Genomic DNA, 25577 nt, shown 5'->3' on the forward strand with positions numbered 1-25577 from the left:
ATTAGGTAGCATTAACTGAATGTGCAGGTCAGCATATTTATGGTAGCAAATTGTAATGTATTTAAATTGTTGAAATGCTACATAATTGATTTGCAGAAATGCATGATACTTGATAATCTGTATTGCAGTGCCTAGTAGTATGGAAAGTGTGGTCCTCACAAAGGCACAGTCCTGTCAGGTATGTAGTGAAATGATTCTAATACGGCTCAAACACAGCCAATGCCTTAAAGGTGATGACTTTCTTTTTCGTTTTCAATATCATTCAGAAATCAACCAATCGAGAATGGAGTGATCGTTTACTTCAGGTAAACACTTTCCATTATGTATAACTTTTTAGATGTAGCATGTCTATTGTAATATGTTTGGGTGAATGTTTCAGCAGTTTTTAAAGCATGCTTACTAAACTGGGAACAATTAAATTACATATTATTTGAAATGATGAATTTGGCCTTCACAAGTGACAATGCTGTGGTAATTGAACTCTTTGTCTTTCAGGGACTCACTTCAGTACAATTCCTGTAGACGTTCAGATTGAAATGAAATGGGTCTTACAGCAATGTATTAGTAAATAAAAATGAATGCTTTTTTCACTACAGAGCACTTAGTCATTTTGAGTTATTTGTGCACGTTCTGAATGGTTTCTAACGAGACATGACATTACCTTAAACATGAACTGCTATGGTTGTACACTGGAGTTTTTATTTTTTTATTTTTCACTCTACCTCATGCCTACAGGCAGTAGAGACAAAAAGCGAGAGAAATCAATTGAGCTGAGCATTCCTATGACATGCTGTGGTCATATTGGTGTGTTTATTTCATAAGCCAATTTGATTGTTCTTTGAGTAAAAGTGTAGTTAATAGATTGATATTCCTAGTAAAGTACTTGACAGTATTTTTTTTTTTTTCTTTTTCATAAAAAAGTCTTCATTGATCCAAAACATCCTGGGTTGCTTGTGACTGGCTGGATGCCAACAAAGACCAACTTGTTGGGACAGTCCTCCGGCCAAGAATTCTGGAAATGGATGAGGACGAAGTCACATACACAATTGAAAAATTAGAACAAAGGGGAGACGATGAAGAGACTGAAGAAGTGTTTTATCTTGGTAGAGTAATATGTATATTGCTCTACTGTCCCCTATTGTATTATTAATATGTAGCCTTAGAATACCTAATCTCACAGACTTACCACTGTATATAACTTATCCCCACCTTCCCTTCTATATCTATAACCTCAGGCAATTAGATGTAGTAAAAAGACAAGCAGGAGTTAAGTTACACATAAAATAATGTATTACTGATAATATTCATAAATAATAACAAAATGCAAAGTACATTTGAATATTGGCAACCATACAACCTGATAAAATGGTGATGTGTAATTCAGGTGGCACACAGACTTGCAGTTACTTAAAATGTCTCTAGTTAAGGCATCGTTGGTGCTCAGCTTTCAGCCACATGTCTGTTCAATATGGCTGCTGAGCTGTGCTCTTCATTGTGTTGTCTTCATCATCACAGGTTAGCAAGAGATGCTTCTTCATATGTGGGTCAGTCAGAGATGCTTCTTCATCATATGTCAGTCAGTCAGAGAGAGAATGTGGTTGAGCAAGTACATTTATAGATGTTCTCTCCAATTCCTAGAACCAATAGGACATCATGGTACTTAAAGGCCTCTGAGACTAGCCAATTCCAAACAGCCATACCTCAGACCAATGGGTGAAATAGAACATCTTATCTCCTGCCCCCCAAGACCATATATTACACTAACCTGGCTTTATGTGGGGGATGGGAGAAAAGACTTTAGCAAAGAAATGCTCATCAAACTGGTTTAAGACACATCCCCCAAATCCTGTCGTAAAATTACAAAGAAAAGTCGTAAACATGGGGGGGATAAACAAGAATGCCTCTCACCAAGGTACCACTAAATTATAAATAAAGACATACAAAACATTTATCAAGTTATATGTAAAATCCTACATCACAACACTCCACCCCGATGAATGTTTTGTACAGTGTCTTTATACACAATGTCTTTAAATTGTTTCAAGAGTCTGATGCATAACTTGTGCATTGATTTGCAGTATTTGCTCTCCCAGTGTTAAAAGTTGTCCGTGACCATTTGTCCATTACATATCTTCTTTATTTCAAAGACAATCTGAAGAACTTGGAAGTGCTCCCGATGACTTGTATCTGCTCCAGCTTGCGTCAACTCTTTCTGCAGTCTCCATATGTCATCAGATCTGGTGGTTCAAAATGAGACAAGTCCACACCTTCCACTAAACTAGCCCACTACAATTGAGTCTATTGTGTGAATTTTTAATCTGTACTTGTTCTCTGTCTAACTGCTAATTAGACCCCTGTCCCAAACTATCTGTTTAAGCATATGCAACTGTACAATTAACATCAAAATTTGAAAGGTAACATGCCACAGGTGCCAGTACAACCACTTCTGCCCAAGTGACAGCACATGTGCCACTGCATAAACTGTTCACAAACCAACATTTGTGGCCCCTCTGCACACATTTGGGGTTGACTTAGTTGCCTCTTGTGCTTTCCTACCCATGGTGCAACTCTTGACTGCCATCAGCCTTTACCAGTATAGGCTGGCATCACCACCATGAGACATCAAAGCTATGCAACTCTCATCATTTCCCCTGTACGCCACCCCTAGAGTTGTTTGCTCACCATATGCATACTCATTGTGCTAAACACCTCGGTTCAGAATTGGCCCACTGGTCCTGTGCCTGCACCATAGCCGACAATCTCAGCAGGGCTTCCATATTTTCCCAATTAGACTATACCTGAACATCGGAGCCCATATGTCTTGCAAATGTATCAGCTGCACCTGCTTTCCTGAAAAGTTCACCAATTTTCTTAGTATACATTTTCCTTAATATTATTAATTATATTAATTATCCCACTTAATTAATTAATACCCAGAATGTATACTTTATGAGCCCAAAATGAATCCCCTTATTTTGGCATTCCTAACTGGTTTGTTCAGTTTCCACCCCTTGGAATATAAATTTGCTGCAGTATTGAACAAACCTTTCCTTTTAAACTATAGCTATTGTGACTAGCCTTATTATTGCATGACTTGTGGACTTGTTACTCACTTAAACCCCAGTAAGTGTCTTTTTCTTGCTGTCTCTTCATTCTTCTTCATGTCTTTGTCTTTGGTCTTTGCTTGTTGTCTTTTCTTTATTCTTCTATGTAGGCAGGTCTGCAAAATGGAAGGTGACAAAGCAGTTTCTGTCCATCTCATTTTCTTGGCTGTCGACCTGGTGCCAAAACTCAAACTTTGCTTCCAGGCATTCATTGGAACAGCTTGGCACTAGTGCCACGCCACTCCAATGTGCCAATGGTAACCCGATCTCCTGCATGGATTTTACTCTGCTAATTGCCTTCACTATTTATTACCTGCACCAAACCAAAGTCCATAAAAACCTTACTATAGAAGTAGCACTATTGCAAAAGGCCAGAAAATTGAAACAGAAATAACTATTTTCCTTTCCTGTCTTCCTGCGCTACCCTTCTATTTTTTTCATTGCCTGTGTGTCCTTTTTTTATTGTATGGTAACTGCTACCTGAAAGTGGGGGCTGAAGCCTCTCCAAAACCCAAGTTCTAAATCCAGCATTTCTGCTAAAACTGACCTGTGTTCTTTACTAAAGACCAGCTCACTTTTCTCCATTTTATTGCATGGAGATTCATAGGCTGTCTTTTGAACAACTGGTCAGTCAGGTTTCAATTACTGAACCTAAGTGTGTGTGCTTTTTAATTACTGCTGGCCCTAGCACAGCTGTTAGGACCTCACACCCCTGTGCATTCCTGGCTTGCTAGCTGAGCTTCCTGCTGCACCATCCCCCATCCTTTGTTCTTTGGCTTGTCCTGTTTCATTCAAACCAACTCCTAAACTGGTGCACTTTCTTTCCAACTCAGCCATTCTTGCACTAGCACATTCAGACCTTTCACACACAAGCACTTGAATCCCTTTCATTTCCATTGTTCTTTGTTTAAATTCCACACTTTCTTTACTCAGTATCCTTAAGCCAATATCCAGTTCATGCCCTCTAGTCAACAATTGCCATTCACACTCACCAGCTCCTCTGCCTTCTATCTGATCTCTTTGTCCTAAATCAAATTTCAATGCAGCACTGGTTACCTTTCCTAACAGTGGTGAAATATCTATCAGTGTAGCATGCTCTTTAAATACTGGACAGGCCTCAGAATTACTTGGAGATTGTGGTGCAGTGGAGAATAAAGGAAGAAAACACCCTTGCTGTTTTCCCTTCTTTTCGTCCCTCTCATTTTGCTCACACTCACATTCCACTCTTTTTCTGAGCACTCCTTGGTCTCCGCTAAGTCACCCACCCATGATTTAGAGTTCCAGTCCGATCTGGTTACTGTTGCCCTAACTCTCACCATGGGTGGTTTACATTTCTTTTTTCCACTTCTTTCACTGCTTTCTACTTTAGCAGTGGGTGTTCTACATGCTAAGACTTCACAATTATCACACCAACTGTTACATCTTTCAAAACTCTCACTCAACATTCCACAACTTTTACTTTCTTTCACTTTGCTATTTTCTTCCTTATCATGATCTTCCTTATTACCAATAATACAAGATAGTAAACCTCTTATAACAGCAGCTGTCTTCTTTAAACCTGATCTCTGTTTTCTTGCTTTTAATCCTTCCAGCCCCCTTCCATTTTGTGGCACACTCAGCTCAGCTTCTGCTTTCTCTACCTGAACTACAGGTTTCCTAGCTTTAGCCTGCTTGCCTCTGCCACTCCACTGGAAGATGGCTGACTTTAAAATGAACTTAGGCATTTCTGAGTCTACAATTTTCTCTAATACAATTTGCCAAATTCGTTATGGGTTGGCCTACTTTTGCCCCTGTAAGCAAACATACACATACATACACAAAGATTCTAAACAAATAAGTACCATATGAATGACGAATGCATGTCCCATCACTCCCTAGCACTTTAACCACTTAAATGCCGTATGAATGACGCATGCATCTTTCACCACTCCCTAGCACTTTAATTAGGGACTCACTACCACCAGTACTAACAAACATGCGGGTGTCCTTGTGACACACATGAAGTCTCTACACTTTGTTGGTTATATTCCATTCAGCAACCAAACAATGTTTTACTTCCACCACATTTGTACACTGGGTGCCCTAAAATTCACATACATAAACAAACACATACATCAAAACAGTATTGCAAACAGGGTGCAAAACTTGGTTACCCCAAAATCCTGCCGACTACGCCAATTGTTTTATCTTGGTAGAGTAATATGTATATTGCTCTACTGTCCCCTATTGTATTATTAATATGTAGCCTTAGAATACCTAATCTCACAGACTTACCACTGTATATAACTTATCCCCACCTTCCCTTCTATATCTATAACCTCAGGCAATTAGATGTAGTAAAAGACAAGCAGGAGTTAAGTTACACATAAAATAATGTATTACTGATAATATTCATAAATAATAACAAAATGCAAAGTACATTTGAATATTGGCAACCATACAACCTGATAAAATGGTGATGTGTAATTCAGGTGGCACACAGACTTGCAGTTACTTAAAATGTCTCTAGTTAAGGCATCGTTGGTGCTCAGCTTTCAGCCACATGTCTGTTCAATATGGCTGCTGAGCTGTGCTCTTCATTGTGTTGTCTTCATCATCACAGGTTAGCAAGAGAGATGCTTCTTCATATGTGGGTCAGTCAGAGAGATGCTTCTTCATCATATGTCAGTCAGTCAGAGAGAGAGAATGTGGTTGAGCAAGTACATTTATAGATGTTCTCTCCAATTCCTAGAACCAATAGGACATCATGGTACTTAAAGGCCTCTGAGACTAGCCAATTCCAAACAGCCATACCTCAGACCAATGGGTGAAATAGAACATCTTATCTCCTGCCCCCCAAGACCATATATTACACTAACCTGGCTTTATGTGGGGGATGGGAGAAAAGACTTTAGCAAAGAAATGCTCATCAAACTGGTTTAAGACACATCCCCCAAATCCTGTCGTAAAATTACAAAGAAAAGTCGTAAACATGGGGGGGATAAACAAGAATGCCTCTCACCAAGGTACCACTAAATTATAAATAAAGACATACAAAACATTTATCAAGTTATATGTAAAATCCTACATCACAACAAGAAGTCATGTCCACCTTGTTATTTACTTTTGAATGCCTGAAGGACATGAACTTTTTTCTTGATGAAATACGGGGTAAAAAAAATATTCCCATCAGTTGCTGCTGTTTGACAAATTAGATTTTTGTGGGGTTTTTTTTTTTCTTTTCAGCCTTCAAAATTTCCAAGTAACTACATCTGGCAGAAAGCCTACAGTGATGTCATTTTGGTCAGTTGATTTGATCAGTGATTCACTGTAAAGAAAAGTCGGGATGGACTGGCTTTCTGACCTGTTCAATAGTTCCTTGTCAACTAAAATGACCAATGTGATGGATGGAGGACACAGATGGACGTCCTAACGGGGATTGTGTGCTTTATTTCTTTAAAATAAATTCATATTTGAACCTGGATCTTGTGTGTGTGTGGTTGTGTGAAGGGTTTGGGTGCTAAAATGCCCCCCACAGGTTACACTCCCCTATGTGGTAATTATAACAGTGTGTTTTGATACATCACTTTAATTTTCAAGACCTAGAATGTTGGCTTGCAAGTTCAAGAAGGGAGTCAAATTAAAAGCAAAAATTAGTTGGGAAAACATGTACAGCCCCTAGGACTGAATATGAGAACTACTGTATGAAACAATGCCATGTTACAAATCAAGATTATTTATATATATTTATTTATTTATGTTTTATGTTTCTGGACACCACACCAGCTCCATCATTAAAACTGCTGCTGACATCACCATCATAGGCCTGATCACCACCAATGATTAAATGGCTTGCACACAAGAGGTCTATCTGCTGACTCAGTGGTCCCAGGACAATCTGACCTTTCATGGCCAAAAATTAAGGAGCAGGTCATAGACTTCAGAGAATGGATTAAGCTGTGGTTTGTTTTTGTGGGGTGCTGTGGAAATGGTGAGCTTGTTTAAATTTCGTACAGTAACAATCACTGATGAATTGAGGAGGAAACCACACGTTTTGCCTATTGCCAAGTTCACCAATGCCTTCCTGAGATGTCTCACATGTACTGTCTGGAGTCCATCTTCACTGGTGGCATCACATCCTGGTAGGGCACACACACTTGGGTCACTGCAGAGGGTGGTGAAAGCCACAAACTATTACTGGCACCCAGCTGCCTTCTGTCCAGGATATCTAGAAGACATTCTGCTAAGATTATTACACACTTGGTCATCCTGCACAAGTGTTTTTCTTAATCCTCCCTTCTGGAAAATAGTAAAGGACCAATGGCGCTAAGTATGGCTTGAAAGGAAGTGTTTAGTTAAAGAGTTACTGAACAGCCAATCATAATAAGAAACATTGTAAGAAAAAGACTAGGTATAAATATTTGTAATATACCTGAATATATATCTCTACTGTAAATTGTATTCTATATATTTGTTGTGTTTTATTATATTATTACTGTTCTGGAGAGGCATGCACAGTAAATAATATCATTGCACTGTATGCACAAGACAATAAATACTGTATGTTTAATGATGAGATCACCTCGGGATAATTCACTGCTGAAGGCACACTGTAACTGATCCACTATTTATTATTATTAGTAGTTGTAACAGTTTTTGATATTTATCAAAATTTTACAAAGACGACGACTAAAAGATAGTTTGAGTCTATGTTGGTATAAGTTGGGTCTTTGCAATCAACTTAAATATTGCACGAAAACGGTTTAAGAACAATCACGATTGTCTCAAACTGAAAAGTTGTTAAAAAATGTTAAATTATGTAAAATCTACTGGCTGTCACATGCCTTTCAATTGATATGGACATGACATCCAGTATTTCACACATGCAGCTTTTAGTAATGAAAACATTGATGGATCAAATCAATAAATAAAAGACTGTTTTCTAAAATGTTTCCTTGTCAGTTTTAAAACTAATTTTATATGTAGCGCTGTTTTTGAAAACCTTCTAAAAATAATGAAGCTTATTATTGTTTCACATGTGTATAATTTGCTAGTGGGAATATAAAATACATTTATAGATTGAAAATCTCTAGGTATGAGTTTCATGAGGTACATTCCGTTTGAAACACTGGATAGCAATAAGATTTGTTACTTTTACTATAATGTAACACTTCAGGGGAAAACGTAATGAACAACCATTCAAAATAGTAAAAAAAAAAATAAACAAACAACTGTACTTTATATTGGCGAAATGTTAGAATCGTGAAAGAGCTTTGAATGATTTGACAGCATAAGCATGAAACTGGAAGTCATTTATGTTTGACCAGATAGAAAACTGTTGGAATTTGTACAACTACAGCATTCTGTACAATGAGCGCGTCAACACTGTCTCGCAGAGGGCAGGATACGAGTGACGCTGGGAAAGGGCGTTATGATAAATTGCGTCATTACATGGGTGTGTGCTATGGTGTGCGCTGAAGGGCGTTCCGTGACTGAACCTATGGGCATTCCGTTATATGGAGGGCGTTCCGTGAGGTATTGCAGTCTGCAGCGAGACTCTGTTGCTTGAAACTGGAAATGGCCTTGCAGTCAGCGCTTTCATCTACTCCTTGCGAGCCAGACGCATTAGCTGTAATAGGGATTGCCACTTCACTTGTGGAGCACAAAAGCCGAAACAATCTATCCGAACTGAAGGTAATGATCGCAACAATGGCCACGGCTATAAATAAGCTCAAGAAAGACATTCAGAAAAATATGAAGAAGCGAGAAGACAAACAAGAAGCTGCGGCAGGATAATAAAGCCTTGGAAAAATGTGTATATAATCGTTTTGATGCAGCTTTTAAAAGTATGATGGGAAAAATTGAGGAACACATTCAGGAAAATGCATCTAAACTGAGAGCACTTGCCGATCAGCTGGAAGACGTTAAGCAGACATTCACGACTTGAATTGAAACAGCCGAACATTTGGCATCTACCACTGATGGAAAAGCAACAGCTGCAAATTCCAAATCCAAAAAACTTGGAGACAGACTTGCTGCTCTGGACGATGGATGCAGAAGGAATAATATTAGAATTGAAGGTCTACCTGAAAATCGTGAAAGTCCAAACTCAGTGAAATTCATAGCTGAACTGTTCTCAAAAATAATTGAGGAGGACTTTAAATCAGACACCGAGATAGCAGCAGCTTATCGTATACAGGGATCAAATACCCCTAAATGTAGGATTCTTGTTGTGCGCTTCGAGAGATTACAATTTAAGTTTAATGTAATGTCACTTCTCAGACAGAAACAAGAGATTAGATTTGAAAATAACCACATTTGTATTTTCCCTGATTTCTCACCCTCAACAGCTGCTAAATGTGCTGCTTTTTACAACATTAAACAGCGGTTACGGAAAGCTGATATCAGATACAGCCTCTTGTATCCTGCTAAACTGAAAGTGGATATTCAAGGCAAGCATTACATCTTCACCACTATGGAGGAAGCAGAAAAGGAATTAAGAAAGCTGATCCCGACACTTTTTTGAAATACGATCGTGAGTCACATCCTGTCATGGCATGGCAAGAAGATGAAGATATTACCTGCTGTCTGATCTGCTTGCAATAATACTGATACCATAATTATACATCCTTTTCTCTTCTCAGGCACTTTCTGATTATGTTTTAATTACAATTATATATGTGTATGTGTGGAAGAAATTAAATTAGTAACATTTTTCTTTTTCTTTTTTTTTACTATTCCGAAGGAGACTGTTTAACATCATACCCTTGGTTTATTGTTATTGTTATTATTGCATTAGGGTTTACTATGCTTATCCTGGGCCACTTTTTAACACCATTCCCTGGGTTTACTATCTTAACATTTCAAGACTGTTGAAGGTTGTTTTTAATGCTTATGGTATTTAGACTGTATTGGCAATAGATATCTCAGTTTTAATCCTCATACACTGCTGCTGGGGAGCTTGTTTTGTTTTGGACGTGCTCTGTCTCTAGGTATGTCAGAGGACTGAGAGTTTGTGAAGTGGGGTCCAGCCTCACGTCTGGAGGCAAAATGAGGGGGTGGGGGAATAAGGGGGGGAGAAAGAGAACAACCTAATCTATCCTTTTAATCCTTAAAATTATAATTACCAACGTAACAATAGGCTGCATGGCAATAACTCCTGGGAAAATTGGAAATTAAGGTTAAAGCTGTCTCACTTCCAGTTAAGACTACAAAATGACATCAAAAATTCAGAATCAATGTCTCCATGATGGGACAGTTAACTTTGTGAGCTGGAATGTTAAAGGCCTGAATCATGAATTAAAAAGAAAGTATTCTCTCACTTAACAGGTCAAAAACTCTAAAATAGTATTTTTTACAAGAGACCCACTAATTAAGCAAGGATCAGTTCTGGCTGCAAAAAGACTAGACTGGCCAAATGTTTAACAAAGAAAACTAGAGATGTGGGAATTCTTATACATAGAACAGTCTCATTTGTTGTATCAGATGTAGTATCTTATCCTGAAGGGAGATATGTGATTGTCATGGGCAATTTATTTAACTATAAAGTAATTTTGATAAATATTTCTGCACCAAATGCAGATGATAGGGAATTCATGCAAAATGTATTTACATTCATTCCCAATGTGAACACTCATCTATAATAGTAAAAGGCAAAGCCCTCACGGACTGACTCACTAATCACTAATTCTCCAACTTCCCATGTAGGTAGAAAGCTGAAATTTGGCAGGCTTATTTCTTACAGCTTACTTACAAAAGTTAAGCAGGTTTCATTTCGAAATTCTACACGTAACGGTCATAACGGTCGACAATGTCCGCCGTGTTGAACTTTCTTATTTATGGCCCCATCTTCACGAAATTTGGTAGGCAGCTTCCCTGCGCTAACTGAAACCGCTGTACTTACTTATTTTGATGGTATGACGCCGCTGTCAACCGCCATATTGAACTTTCCAACGTCACCAATTTTCAAACTTCCCGTGTAGGTAGAAGGCTAACCCCATCTTCACGAAATTTGGTAGGTGGCGAAGTTATCGATGAAACCGGTTGTATTCTTACTACGCTTGACAGATGGCGAATGTCACTTCAACATAACAAGTCCTGCAAATACTGTCATAATTGAAACAAACCATGAAACTCAAACCGATTATGACAGCAGCAATCCAAGCTGTGAGATCTGAGGCAAGATTGCTTTGCACATTGCATGCTCACGAATAAGCTCAGCACACAGCTTGGTCATATTACAACCGGAGGGCCGAACTAACAATGTGGTATACAAAGAGATCCTTAACAAATAATTACTGGTATATTTTCCCTCAGTTTAAAAAGGTTTACTTTTCTTCTTAATAAAAATTTTAGGACAGTACTTCGCCGCTGCGAAGCGCAGGTTTTTTGCTATAATGGCTGGGGACTTTAATTGTGTTTTAAATCCAGACTTAGATAGGTCTCCTGTCACAGGGGTGATGACATCTAGTACTGTAAAGAAAATTACACAGTTTGTAACTGACCACAACTTATCACCCTGGAGGTTTCTAAACCCAAACTCAAGAAAATATTCCTTCTACTCACCAGTGCATCATTGCTACTCAAGAATTGATTATTTCTTTATAGATAACAATTTCTTGCCTACGATTAAATCTTGCAAGTACAACGCTATTTTTATTTCCGACCATGCCCATCTGATCTTGGAGCTAAAATCATTATGCCCCACATACTCATCTTGCAGATGGCATCTTAACACACTTTTATTAGCAGACGGGAACGGTACAGAATTTATATCAGAACAAATCAGTTTTTTTCGAGAGACAAAAACATCCTCGTGAAGGTCTTCTTAAGAGTACAGATTATTATCTCATATCTTTCCCACAGAAATAAATTAGAAACCAAGAAGGTATCAGAGCTAACCAGCGAAATTACTAGAATTGATCAAGAACATGCCAGGTGTCCAAGTGAGGCACTTCATAGGAAAAGGCAGGCTCTGCATTCGGAGCTCAACCTCTTAACAACTAAAAAAAACTGAACAACTCATTTTTAAATCAACTCATCATTACTATGAACATGGAGAGAAAGCTAATAAGCTCTTATCTTAACAAATCCATAAGCAAGAAGTTCGCAATGCAATTCCAGCAATCACAAACACAAACGGAGACAAAATCATTGATCATAAAAATATAATGCACACATTTAGAGACTACTATAAATCCTTATATTTTACTGAGTTTAAAAAAGACAACACACAATCTAATGTATTTCTGGATACATTACAGATACCACAAATAGACACTCTTAGTGCAGAGGAATTAGATAAACCTTTGGCACTATCAGAATTACTAGATGCTATAAAGTCACTTCAGAGTGGGAAAGCAGCAGGCCCTGATGGCTACCCTGTCGAATTTTATAAGAAATTCTCAACTCAGCTAGCTCCTCTTTTATTAGAAACATTCACAGAAGCTACAGACAATCAAATTCTACCTCAAACTTTTCGTTAAGCATTAATCACCGTCTTTCCTAAACAAAATAAGCACTTATTACATTGTGCATCATGCAGACCAATTTCACTTCTGAATAATGATGTTAAGATACTCTCCAAAGTCCTAGCTAGAAGGATGGAGAAAGTGCTGCCTTCAGTAATATCACAAGATCAAACTGGATTTATTAAAGGCCGACACTTAGCTTCCAATCTTGGACGTCTGTTTAGTGTAATATATTCACCCACAAAGTCAAACACCCCAGAGATATTATTATTGTTGGATGCAGAAAAAGCATTTGATATGATTGAATTGAACTACCTTTTCACTACGGTAGAGAAATTTGGGTTTGGCCCGAACATTTGTGCATGGATCAAACTACTGTATAGCAATCCAGATGCTTCATTTTGTATTAACATCATTAATTCAGACTACTTTAAACTAGAATGTGGTACCAGACAAGGATGCCCCTTGACACCACTACTTTTTGCAATCGCCATTGAGCCTTTGGCATTTCACTGTCGAAATGCTTATTAGATAAAGAGGATTATCAGTGTAGGACTTGAACAGAAAATTTCTATATATGCAGATAATATGCCATCCATCCATCAATCCTCTTCCGCTTATCCGAGATTGGGACGTGGGGGCAGCAGCTTGAGCAGAGATACCCAAACTTCCCTCTCCCCAGCCACTTCTGCTAGCTCTTCCGGGGGAATCCCGACCCGTTCCCAAGCCAGCCGAGAGACATAGTCCCTCCAGTGTGCCTTGGGTCTTTTTCTGGTCTCAAAATTAATCTCAAAATTCCCAGTGAATCCTTAACCATACAATATTAAATTCCCTTTTATCATTGCAAATCAGTTTAATTACCTAGGGGTAAACATCACAAGTAAACATAAAGCTATTTATCAACAAAATTTCACCATCTGTTTGGAAAAAATTAAGCAAGGCTTGCATAGATGGTCAACCCTTTATCTCACTCTAGCTGGAAGAATTAACGTTGTTAGGGTGAATATCCTTCCTAAGCTTCTCTTTTTTATTTCAAAACATTCCAATATACATCAATAAATGATTTTTAAGCAATTAGATTCAACCATAAACTCAATTTTTTGGAATTAAAAACATCCACGTATCCAAAGAGCGACCCTACAAAGACCTAAGGCAGAAGGTGGCATGGCGCTACCTAACTTTCAGTAATATTACTGGGCAACAAACATACAAGCTATAAAAACCTGGACATTGACACAAATAGATGAGCATACACGGGCTTGGTCCGCAATAGAAATAAAATCCTGCAGTAATTGTTTATATTCCCTGCTTTGTGCCCCAATAACAACCCAATTGTGCTTCACTCACTCAGAATATGGAACTAATGTAGGAAGCATTTTAAGATTGAGAAGCTTTTATCTGTGGCACCTCTGCACGAGAACCACCTTTTTCAACCCTCTCAAACATATGCAGTTTTTAATATCTGGAAAACATTTGGGATTAAATCACTTAGAGATCTGTACATAGACAACTTCTTTGCATCCTACGAACAATTACAATCCAAATTTAACTTTCCAGCAACACATTTCTTTCACTATCTTCAAATGAGAAACTTTGTTAAACAGAACCTGTCCAACTTTCCTCATCTTCCACCTTCCTCTATGCTGGAAAAAATATTGCTTAGTTTCTAGGACTCATACAGCATTTCTGTAATATATAAAACCATTTTGCAGTCCCTCCCTTTCAAAGATCCAAGAGGTCAGTGGGAAAAAGATCTTTCACTTAACATATCAGAAAAGGTGGAAGGTAGCAATGCAGAGAATTCACTCCAGCTCCATATATGCAAAGCATACAATTATTCAACTCAAAATTATATGTCAAGCGCATCTGAATGACTTCCGGCCTGTTGCTCTGACGTCACATGTGATGAAGACCATGGAGCTGCTGCTGCTTCACCACCTGAGGCCACAGGTTCACCACACCCTTGACCCTCTGCAGTTCGCATACCAGGAGAAAGTGGGCGCAGAGGATGCCATTATCTATATGCTACACCAATCCCTCTCCCACTTGGACAGAGGCAGTGGTGCTATAAGAATTGTTTTTGGACTTCTCTAGCGCCTTCAACACCATCCAACCTCTGCTCCTTAGAGACAAGATGACAGAGATGGGAGTAGATTCACAACTGGTGGCATGGACCGTGGACTATCTTACAGACAGACCTCAGTATGTGCATCTCGGGAACTGCAGGTCTGACATTGTGGTCAGCAACACAGGAGCGCCGCATGGGACTGTACTTTCTCTAGTCCTATTCGGCCTATATACATCAGACTTCCAATATGACTCGGAGTCCTACCACGTGCAAAAGTTCACTGACGACACTGCTATTGTGGGCTGCATCAGGAGTGGGCAGGAGTATATATTGTTAAATGGTGCAACTCAAACCACTTACACCTGAACACCAGCAAGACCAAGGAACTGGTGGTGGATTTCAGGAGGCCCAGGCCCCTCATGGACCCCATGATCATCAGAGAAGACTGTGTGCAGAGGGTACACACCTATAAATACCTGGGAGTGCAGCTGGATGACAAATTGGACTGGACTGCCAATACTGATGCTCTGTGTAAGAAAGGTCAGAGCCGAATATACTTCCTTAGAAGGTTGGCGTCCTTCAACATCTGCAATAAGATGCTGCAGATATTCTACCAGACGGTTGTGGTAAGTGCCCTCTTCTACGCAGTGGTGTGCTGGGGAGGCAGCATAAAGAAGAAGGACGTCTCATGCCTGGACAAACTTGTTAGGAAGGCAGGCTCTATTGTAGGAATAAAGCTGGACAGCTTAACATCTGTAGTAGAGCGACGGGCGCTAACTCCTGTCAATCATGGAGAATTCACTGCATCCACTGAACAGTGTCATCTTCAGGCAGAGAAGATCGTTCCTCCCCCACACTATGCGACTCTTCAATTCCACCCGGGGAAGTAAATGCTAACATTATTCAAAGTTATTGTCTGCTTTTACATGCATTTTTATTACTCTTTAATTTAATATTGCTTTTTGTATCAGTATACTGCTGCTGGATTTTGTGAATTTCCCCTTGGGATTAATAAAGTATCTATCTATCTATCTGTCTTGTTTAAAATTGTCTAAAATGTTTCCAGGGCGAGATCCAACCTGTGAACGCTGCAGTCAAGTTCCAGCCTCACTGGGTCACATGTTCTGGGCATGCACCAAATTAACATCATTCTGGACCAAAACCTTTGAATAACTTTCAGATGTCACAATCCCTCCTAACCCATTAACAGTTGTGTTTGGTGTACTCCCAAACGCAGTCACGTCATGACTACAACCACATGAAGGTATCCAAATGAATATAATGTTGCATAAGTGCAACAATGTTTTCTGAAATGTAAAATACAGGTCATAAAATGAATTATTCCAAATATCATATATATCTAAGTCTCTTTTTTTATCAGAGCGGCTTTGACATCATGGAGTCAGAAGGCGCATACTAATTCAGCTTGAGCAGGAACACTCAAGAATAAAATTGAATAAAAACAATTCACATCCACAGTCGTTCTCAGTCACGTACAACACTCACACCCATGTCCACAGTTTGTTTTGTTCATGCACAAGCTCTGACACGATTTTCAAATAAAGAGAGGGTATAACAAGGCGTCACATGGGAGGGGGGGCTGTGTGGAAGCTTGAACGTGAGTGAGAGAATAAAACTGAAAAAAAAAAATCGATAAATACTACAAATTTACAGACCCAAATCAAATGTATGTTTTTATTGTATGATATAAACAATCAGAGTAGCTCAGTACGCAAAATGGTAAATTTTGGAAGCAGCTGATATCGAAACTGCGACCTCTTGATTGAAAGGCAGCAGTTCTTAGCATTGCACCACGCAAGCTGTCGTATCAACCGCCTACTATAACCTACTTTCTTTTTTCTTTGGTTAAATCTATACTAATAAAGGCAAAGCCCTCACTGACTGACTGACTGACTGACTGACTCATCACTAATTCTCCAACTTCCTGTGTAGGTAGAAGGCTGAAATTTGGCAGGCTCATTTCTTACAGCTTACTTACAAAAGTTAAGGAGGATTCATTTTGAAATTCTACGCATAACGGTCATAACTGGAACCTACTTACGTACATATATACAGTCATAGCCTGCAGCTCGGCGGAGTTGTGTCCCCCATCATCACGCCTCCCACGTAATTGAGTGCCTGCCCATATAAGGCCGTCCGTCAGCAGCAATCCAATAGACATGCTGCCGCTAAATATTCGCGGGTGAAGGGCTGTGCTTATGCAAATGAAGATGAGATGGTCAGGGATAGACTAGTGTTTGGCACAAACTCAGTGAAAGTGCGAGAGAAACTTTTACGTGCCGGGTCTTAGCTAATATAAAATAAAGCCGTGGACAATGCAAGATCGCACAAGATAGCACAAGCACAGCTGAGAACCTTCGATGCATGTACTCCGAGCGGCTCACGTGAACTGACTGTTAACGCAGTACAAGAGCAAGAGCTCCAAAGAGCGCTGAACAAAAAACGCATTACACAATTGAGATGGCAGCAAAAGAATATGAAGCGAGTGACACATACAAGCATATACATAAGTGCAGCTACTGCGGAAACAAAGCACGGTGTAAACCTTAAGTTTAAATTAAGTTCATTGACATGCTGCCACTGGCATTTGTCATGCCTACAACGAATACGATATTCGCGAGATAGAAGTTTAATGAGAAGACGAAGGGTATAAATGAGACTTTTGATCACTTTGTAACGGAGTTAAAATTGCTGTAACGGAGTTAGAATTGCTGGTGAAGGACTGTGCTTATGCAAACGAATAGGAAAGCAAGGTGTAAAGCTTAGCTTTAAATTAAGTTCATAGACACGCTGCCGCTGGCGTTTCTCATGCGTAAGACGAATATAATATTCGCGAGATACAAGTTTAATGAGAGGACGCAGGGTATAAACAAGACTTTTGATCACTTTGTAACGGAGTTAAAATTGCTGGTGAAGGACTGTGCATATGCAAACGAAGATGAGATAGTCAGGGATAGAATAGTGTTTGGCACAAACTCAGAAAAAGTGCGAGAGAAACTTTTAAGTGCTGGGTCTGAGCTAACATTAAATAAAGCTTGCAAGATCGCACGAGATAGCACAAGCACAGCTGAGAACCTTCGATGCATGTACTCCGAGCAGCTCACGTGAACTGACTTTGCAGGACTGGGAAAGGTAAACCTGTGCATGCAGTGTGTGATGTCTCAGATAAAGAGGAAGATGAGCTGCTTATTGATGCAGTAGGAAAGGAACAACCCTCTGATGTTGAACAAGCCTTTGTAGACATAATAGGAAAGCAAGGTGTAAAGCTTAAGTGTAAATTACGTTCATAGACGCGCTGCACCTAAATATTCGCCTGCAAATCCACAAATTAATACCGGGAATGCCTGTGAAACATCTTAGATTCATGAGTATCGATTTAGGTAGTGATCACTTCGATGAATGAAACCTGTTATCTTTACAACGGTTGACAACAATGATGATATGGTCAGGGATAGACTAGACAAACACGGAATGTAACTTGAACACAACACATCTTCCAAATACGAACCTGATTGAAAGAAATAATGATAATCAAATCCTTGATGACAACAACACTCATAACAGTCACAAAACAATTACATTGACAATCATGTTACGTTATTTTTAAAATGTTTCCTTTTCTTTTTCATAACTTCTTTAACACACTACTTCTCCGCTGCGAAGTGTGGGTATTTTGCTAGTTCTTGAATAAAAGTGCACTTGTTTTGTTATACTTCTACCTTTTGTGAAAGTGTTTAGTTCATATTTGTATTTCAGGTTTTACACATTATACATTGCATGTCTACATTTTGTCAATTATTAGTAATACATGAAAAACATTTCTGTGTTAACGTTTTTACAGAGATTGTTGATGACACTGAACACACAACAAATGTACGTATTCTAAATGACAATGTACGTTTTTACCCAATAAAGCTCCAGCACTTCACATGAAGATACACTAATCCCTCGCTATTTCGCGCTTCGACTTTCGCGGCTTCACTCTATTGCGGATTTTATATGTAAGCATATTTAAATATATAACAGGGATTTTTCACAGGTTCTGCGGACAATGGGTCATTTAACTTCCTGTACATGCTTCCCCAGTTGGTTTGCCCAGTTGATTTCATACAAGGGGCGCTATTGGCGGATGACTGAGAAGCTAACCAATCAGAGCATGCAGTTAAGTTCCTGTGTGCTGACTGGCTCAGCGACAGAGCGCAGAATTCGATTCCGCGGTGTTAACCAGGACGTCTTGTCTCGCTCATTCAGCATCGTGTTTCACTGTGTAAAGAGTAAACTTTTGTGCTCTTTTGTGTTTATCTTTGTGCTTAGTCAATTCATTATGGCTCCAAAACAATCTGCTCCTGGTACTGCTTCAGGGGCCGTGCTCAAGCTCCAACGGAAAATGTTAACGATTGCCGAAAAGGTAAAAGCTTTGGAAATGCTGAAGGAAGGGAAAAGCTACACCGCTGTAGGACGCCATTACGGCATCAATGAGGCTATGATTCTTTTTATTTAAAAAGTAGGAAAGGAATATAAGATCTACAGCTGCAATGTCCTTTTAACCAGGGTGTAAAATGAGTTGTAAGTGCATGTAATAAGGCAGTAGTCTGGATGGAATCTACTTTAGGGATTTGGATTGAAGACTGCCAGAACAAGAACAAAGGTGGTGCTACACAGTCGCCTGAAGTGGCTCCTTTAGAAGAGCTGTAATGCTCTCCTTTGTTGTGCAGTAAAACTAAACTCATCGTTATCGGACAAGTCATCATGTCATTGTTGGTGAGTAACCATAATTAATTTTCTTCTTACCGTGCTTAATACGTGTACGTACGTTTAGTGTCACTGTACACACATTTACTATATACAATTTTTCTTGCATTGTACATATTTATTGCTGGTGGCGTGTCTGTCATAATGGCTGTAACATATGCGATATCGGAGACACTTGATATCTTTAAAATAATATTTAGGTGTTACTGTATATAAACAGTGTGTTTACATACATAATTTCAATTAATCTTACCTAATATCTAAGAGAATATAAAGGCTTTATGCTGTATAACTGTGCAGGGAATATTTATAAACAGTGTGGGAGAGTTTATAAGGGCTTAAAATATATAAAAATAACCATACAAACATATGGTTTCTACTTCGTGGATTTTCACCTATCACCGGGGGGTCTGGAACGCAACCCCCATAATCGAGGAGGGATTACTGTAAACACTGAGCACTGAGAAACTTCTTTGCAAATTGAACTGCGGCGGTGGGTGGGGGGATGGAATAGCCTGCTGCTTGCTACTTGTCTTAATCAGCACATTTTACAGGACAAAAGACGCTGAGGGAGAGGTGCTAATGGATTTAAGGTGGGCTGGATTTACAAGCTTTCTCGTAGGCTCTGGTAATTCTAGTGCTAAAATGGAGAAGGACAAACAAACTGTAATTGTCTTCACTACACTATTAGCACATAGACTTATCTTGCTCATCTGGAAGAATCCTAACTCTCCTCTTTTAAGTCAGTGGGTTACTGATGTTTTATATTATTTGAAATTGGAAAAAATCTAATTCTTACTTTGAGGATCCGTGCAGAACTGTTTCAAAACCTGGCAGGATATTCTCGATAACATTTTAGATTAAGATCCTTAAGCACTGAGTAAGCAGATTCTCTTCCCATTTATTTTTCTTCTCCATTTATCTTTATCCGCTTATTAAACTTATCAATTTACTTATTTTTACTAGCTTTAAGTTTTACTCAGTTGGCCATGCTGTCTTTCTCAGGGGTGGGGGTTGATTTGTTTTCAATCCTATTTTTGTAAAAAATTTATCTATTTGTATGATAAAATTTAAAAAAAAGAAAAAATATGAAAGAGTGATGTCAGACATCATGCTTTTTGTAATAATTTAAGAGATTTGTATCTTGATAAGCTATAGTTATAAGATTTTGCTTTATAGATAAAAATGAATACACCTATAAGTTGAAATATGCAACAACTTGTTATAGTTTAAAACATCTATTATGGATAACTGATAGAACGTGTTTATTTTGTTTAGTGTATTATCTTACTGAAAAAACAATTTCACTAATCTGGTTAAAATGTAAAAATTTACAATATTAGTTTATCTCTATTTGTCATTCATGATGTATGATATGAAACTGTGAAGTTAGAGCACATTTTGAGTATACTACTGGATAACAGACAAGTAACAAGGTTTTCTTTTTTTTCCATGGACGTTTTTGACATTGTTTGCTGATGTACAGCACTAGTCATAATTGGGTTCTATTATATCATAAACTTTTTTATTTACATTCTGAATGGAAACGTAACATTAAAAAATATTGGCTGTAACTACAAACAACATGGAGTAATGAATATATAAAAATTATATGTTTTTTAAAGGAAATACAGATTTGGACAACTTTGTATTCTTTCCAATTAACTTTGTTAATTAGTTCATTCACAAATGTGTAAAATGAAAACCCTTATTCAATTATTTTACTCCAAATCAGAAGAAGTTGGGACCATATAGAGAATGCAAATTAAATAAAAGTTATTTTTAAATTTACTTTGACTTTTATTTCATTGCCGAAAGTATGAACCCAAGATATTTCATGTTTTGTCTGGCTAACTTCATTTCATTTGTTACTATACATCCATTCCTACATTTTAGACCTGCAGTATATTCCAAAAAAGGTGGGACAGGTGCAAAATAGGGCCAGTAATGATGTAAAATAATTACATAACAATGTGATTTTAAACAGGTAATGTCAACGGGTGATTGTATTTATGAGTTGGTACAAAAAAAGTATTAGGCAGAGAGTAAAGATGGGCAGATGATTTCCAGTATGTCAACAAATGTGTGTGAAAATGATGAAATGTTTAAAAACAATGTACCTCAAAGAAAGATTGGAAGCAAGTTTCATATTTCTCCTTCTACAGTGACTAATATTATGAAACGATTCAAGGAATCTTTAGAAATTTCAGTGTGTAAAGGGCAAAGGTGCAAATCTAAGATGAACACCGGTGATCTCCGATCCCTCAGATGGCACTGCATCAAGAACCGTCACTCATCCATAGCTGATATAATCACATGGCCAAGGCCTGATTACTTTGGCAAAGCTTTCTCAGGCACCACAATATGGAGTTACATTCACAAATGCCACTTAAAACTTTACTGTGCTAAAGTAGCGGCACACCATGTCTAGAAGCAGCATCGATTTCTCTGTGCTCTGACGCATCTGGGATAGACCATCACACAATGGAAACATGTATTCTGGTCAGACCAATCAGTATTCCAGATCTATTTTAGAAGAAATGGACGCCGTGTTCTCTGGATCAAAGACAGAAAGGAGCACCCAGACTGTTATCAGTAACAAGTCCAAAAGCCTGCTGGGTCTGTCATGGTATGATTTGTTTCAGTGCTCTTAACAAAGATAAGTTATACTTCTGTGATGTTAGCATTAATACAGAAAAGTACATTGAGACTTTAGAGCAACATATGCTGCCTTCAAGACAACATCTGTTTCAGGGACTTCTTTGCAGTGCAAAACCACATTCTGCACACGTTACAAAGGCAGATCTGTGGAAAATGAGGGTTCCGGGTACTGGACTGGCATGCTTGCAGTACTCACCTGTCCCCAACAGAGAATGTGTGAGAATCTTAATATGAGAAATATGATGACCCTGTACTGTTGCACACCTTAAGACGTGTTTGCAGGAAGAATGGGACAAAATAACACCTGAAACACTTCATCGCTTTGTATCCCCAATGCCAAAACATCTTTTAAGACTTGTGAGAAGGAATGGTGACGTGACAAAGCGGTGAATGCTCTTCTGTCCCAACTTGTTTTGGAATGTGTTGTAGGCCTGAAATGCAGTGCTGTAATGGATACATATTAACAAATGAAATGAAGTTGACCAGACAAAACATGAAATATCTTGGGATCATACTGTCTGCAATAAAATAAAAGTCAAAGTAAATTTAAGGATCACTGCCTTTGCTTTCTATCATACTGTCCCAACTTTTTCTGATTTCGGGTTGTATTTACTGTAAATCCTTAGAATTGAATAAATGTGGTAAAATCAGAGAGTTGAAAAAATAAGTCCCTTAAAAAATACTGAACTGAATCCTTGTGTTACATTATCATTAATCTTTTTTCCTCCTAAGTTTTATATGTTAAATATATCGTTTATAACTATTTTATCTTATTTAACCCGCCAGTGACTTTCCTTATTTACTAAATATTTTAATTTTGTTGAATACATAACACTGCGTTGGGCCGGCGCCCTACCTGGGCTTTGTTCCTTCCTTGCGCCCTGTGCTGGCTGGAATTTGCTCCAGCAGACCCCTGTGACCCTGTGTTAGGATATAGCGGGTTGGACAATGACTGACTGAATACATAACATTTCTTGTATTTTTTTTTACAATTCATGTTAAATAAATTACAAAAGAACTGTGCTTAAGTGTCTATTTTGTAAAATAAATTTTAGGATTTACAAACAAAAGTGTATTATCTTATTCATTTTTTTCCTACAGTTTTGGGTGATGAAGTTTTCAGTTTTGCCATTTTCTTGCATATTTGTATTCTTTTCAAACTGTTTTATTTTAATGATTTGTTTGGTAACTGTTATTACTACTAATACTAATTTCTCCTAATTTTCTAAATATTCTAATTTTCATATGTATATATTCTATAAAATCATTTGTATTATTTTCTTAGGACTTACAAATTTATCATTCATTTTTCCTGCAGTTTTTGGTCACAGTTTTCAGTTTACCTTCCTTGCGCACTTTCATATTGCTTACAGACTTTATTATAATGTTTTGTGACTACTGTATGTTTTATTATAATCTACTAGTGCTTTCCTTAATTTTAATGTATGCTTAAACATCTGTATATACTTTATAATATGGCTTTGAATTATTTACAATTAATACTAAATAAACGTGATGAGTGCACATATTGTTAATTTTTTTTGAGGACTTGATAAAATTTTTCTTTGTATCCTAGTAGTTTTTTCCTACAGATTTGAATCCTGTAGATTTCAGTTTCACTTTTTTTCTTTTGCGCATTTGTTTTATCATAACGTTATACTTTCTATTTTTTTTTTCCACAACGCCATATTAAACGCCGCCATTTTCTACATGTGGTGTGACGTCATCTGAGCAGCCGCTCTATATATAAGACGCGTCCGGCGCTGCCGTGTCATTTAACGCCTGGGTCTGTTGCATGACTGTTTGTTTTGAAATGCGCTGAATTCGTGTACTTTTTATTTTTATGTATTTTTTTTTAAATTTACTTCTATCGGGGGGTTATTGGCGGTTTAAGACAGTTCACGAACGATGTCGTTGTCACGGCACACAAACATTTGCTCTTCTACAGTATGTAAACTGTCTCTCGGTTTCGAGCTGGGAAACTTTTAAACAAATAACCGTAGAAAGTAAAGTAAGAAGGGAAAGGGGGTTACGGACAACACAGAGCCGGGGGATAGCGAAGCTTTCGCGGCGGTAGTTTAAAGTGCAGTGTGACGGCCTTGGTGGGGCGGGCGGAGGTGAACGTGGCGCCGCGTTTGCGTTTATGGCAGATGTGTATACTAACTTGTAACATGCGGCCAAAGATGTATTCTTTTTTTTGTGAAGCTGCAACGTTTCGGAAAGTGTTTCCTTCACGCCGCTATTTTTTAAAAATTGGTTATATTGCTCGAGTCCTCTAGTAGCGTGAAAAGTTGTGGAACAATTGAATTGCAAGAATGCCAGAAAATTACCAGTAGGGTGAGACCGGGTTGTTGAGAGAAGCTCTCGGTATTAAGCATAGCAAACATTTTTTGCCGTTTAATGCATTGATAAAAGACAGTGCTTAAATTGTTAACTAGATGTTTTGAGTAGAAAAACGTGCATGCTAAAGTACGTTTCACCCTTCATGTTGGACGTAAAATACTTCAATAAACAAGGTTTATTAAACATTGAAGTGTGCAAACTTTGCAAGTACGGTAAATCTCGTATGTAGGTGTTCATTGTGATGCAGTTATTGGTTTAAAATGAAAGTGGCTAAAGGCTGATGCAACTTCTATATAGTTGTGCTCGTTTTTCTTTTAAATGTTTACAGAATCAAAAGGTTGGTTTGGAACAAAATTGTAAAGGTTGACGCTGGGGAAGGTAGCTTTCCTATCCCTTAGCTTTTAAATGTACCATCTGCCCCCTGTTAACTTTTCTTTTTTTGCAAATTATTTACTGAAATGAAAAAGGAACAAGGTAATTGGGCAAGGGTGTTTTTTATTCTTTAATATTCACTTCACCTTCATATCAAAATCCATTCTCCTTTAAATGCTTTAGTATAAGAATATTCCATGTCCTTTTTCAAACTTCAGTGTTCTCAATAATGAGTTCATTTGTCTTGATTTGTATACAGATTAATTTTTTTAAACCAGTTAACTAAATGTGTTGCAGTGTATAATAAACTTGTTCAAAACATTTAATACTACATAAAAGTGACGATGGACAAATGGCGATCTTGACCTTTGTGCCCCTCTCTCTTAAATAAAACCTGTTCTTGCCAATCCCTGAGCCGAATCTTCAGAAACTGATGAAAACTGAACCTTTATGATCTCTTGCTTACTGTGGTGGACATGCCCTCAAGTTAGGGGAGTACCCTCTTGATTTTGTGAGGATGGGCATGCAGGTCTTTGTGTAGCAGTATACTTGCATTCAACCAAAGTACAGCCAGTAATTTGGTTCCACATCAAACACTTAACAATCCAGCAGTTTTCCACGATGGAAGCATTCTGTAATGACAAAATTATTTTAAAAGTGTTCTTCATACACAAGTTCTTCTGTTGCCCCTATTTGTTACATGACAGCTTGTATCTACAGATGCAGTACAATGTGTTTAAAGTACTGCACAGAATGTTTGTGTGTGTGCGCGCCTCCTCCCTGCCACCAGCTGAAAAAAATAATTTA

Source organism: Polypterus senegalus, chromosome 10 (genome assembly GCF_016835505.1).
Source record: "Polypterus senegalus isolate Bchr_013 chromosome 10, ASM1683550v1, whole genome shotgun sequence".
Lineage (NCBI taxonomy): Eukaryota > Metazoa > Chordata > Cladistia > Polypteriformes > Polypteridae > Polypterus > Polypterus senegalus.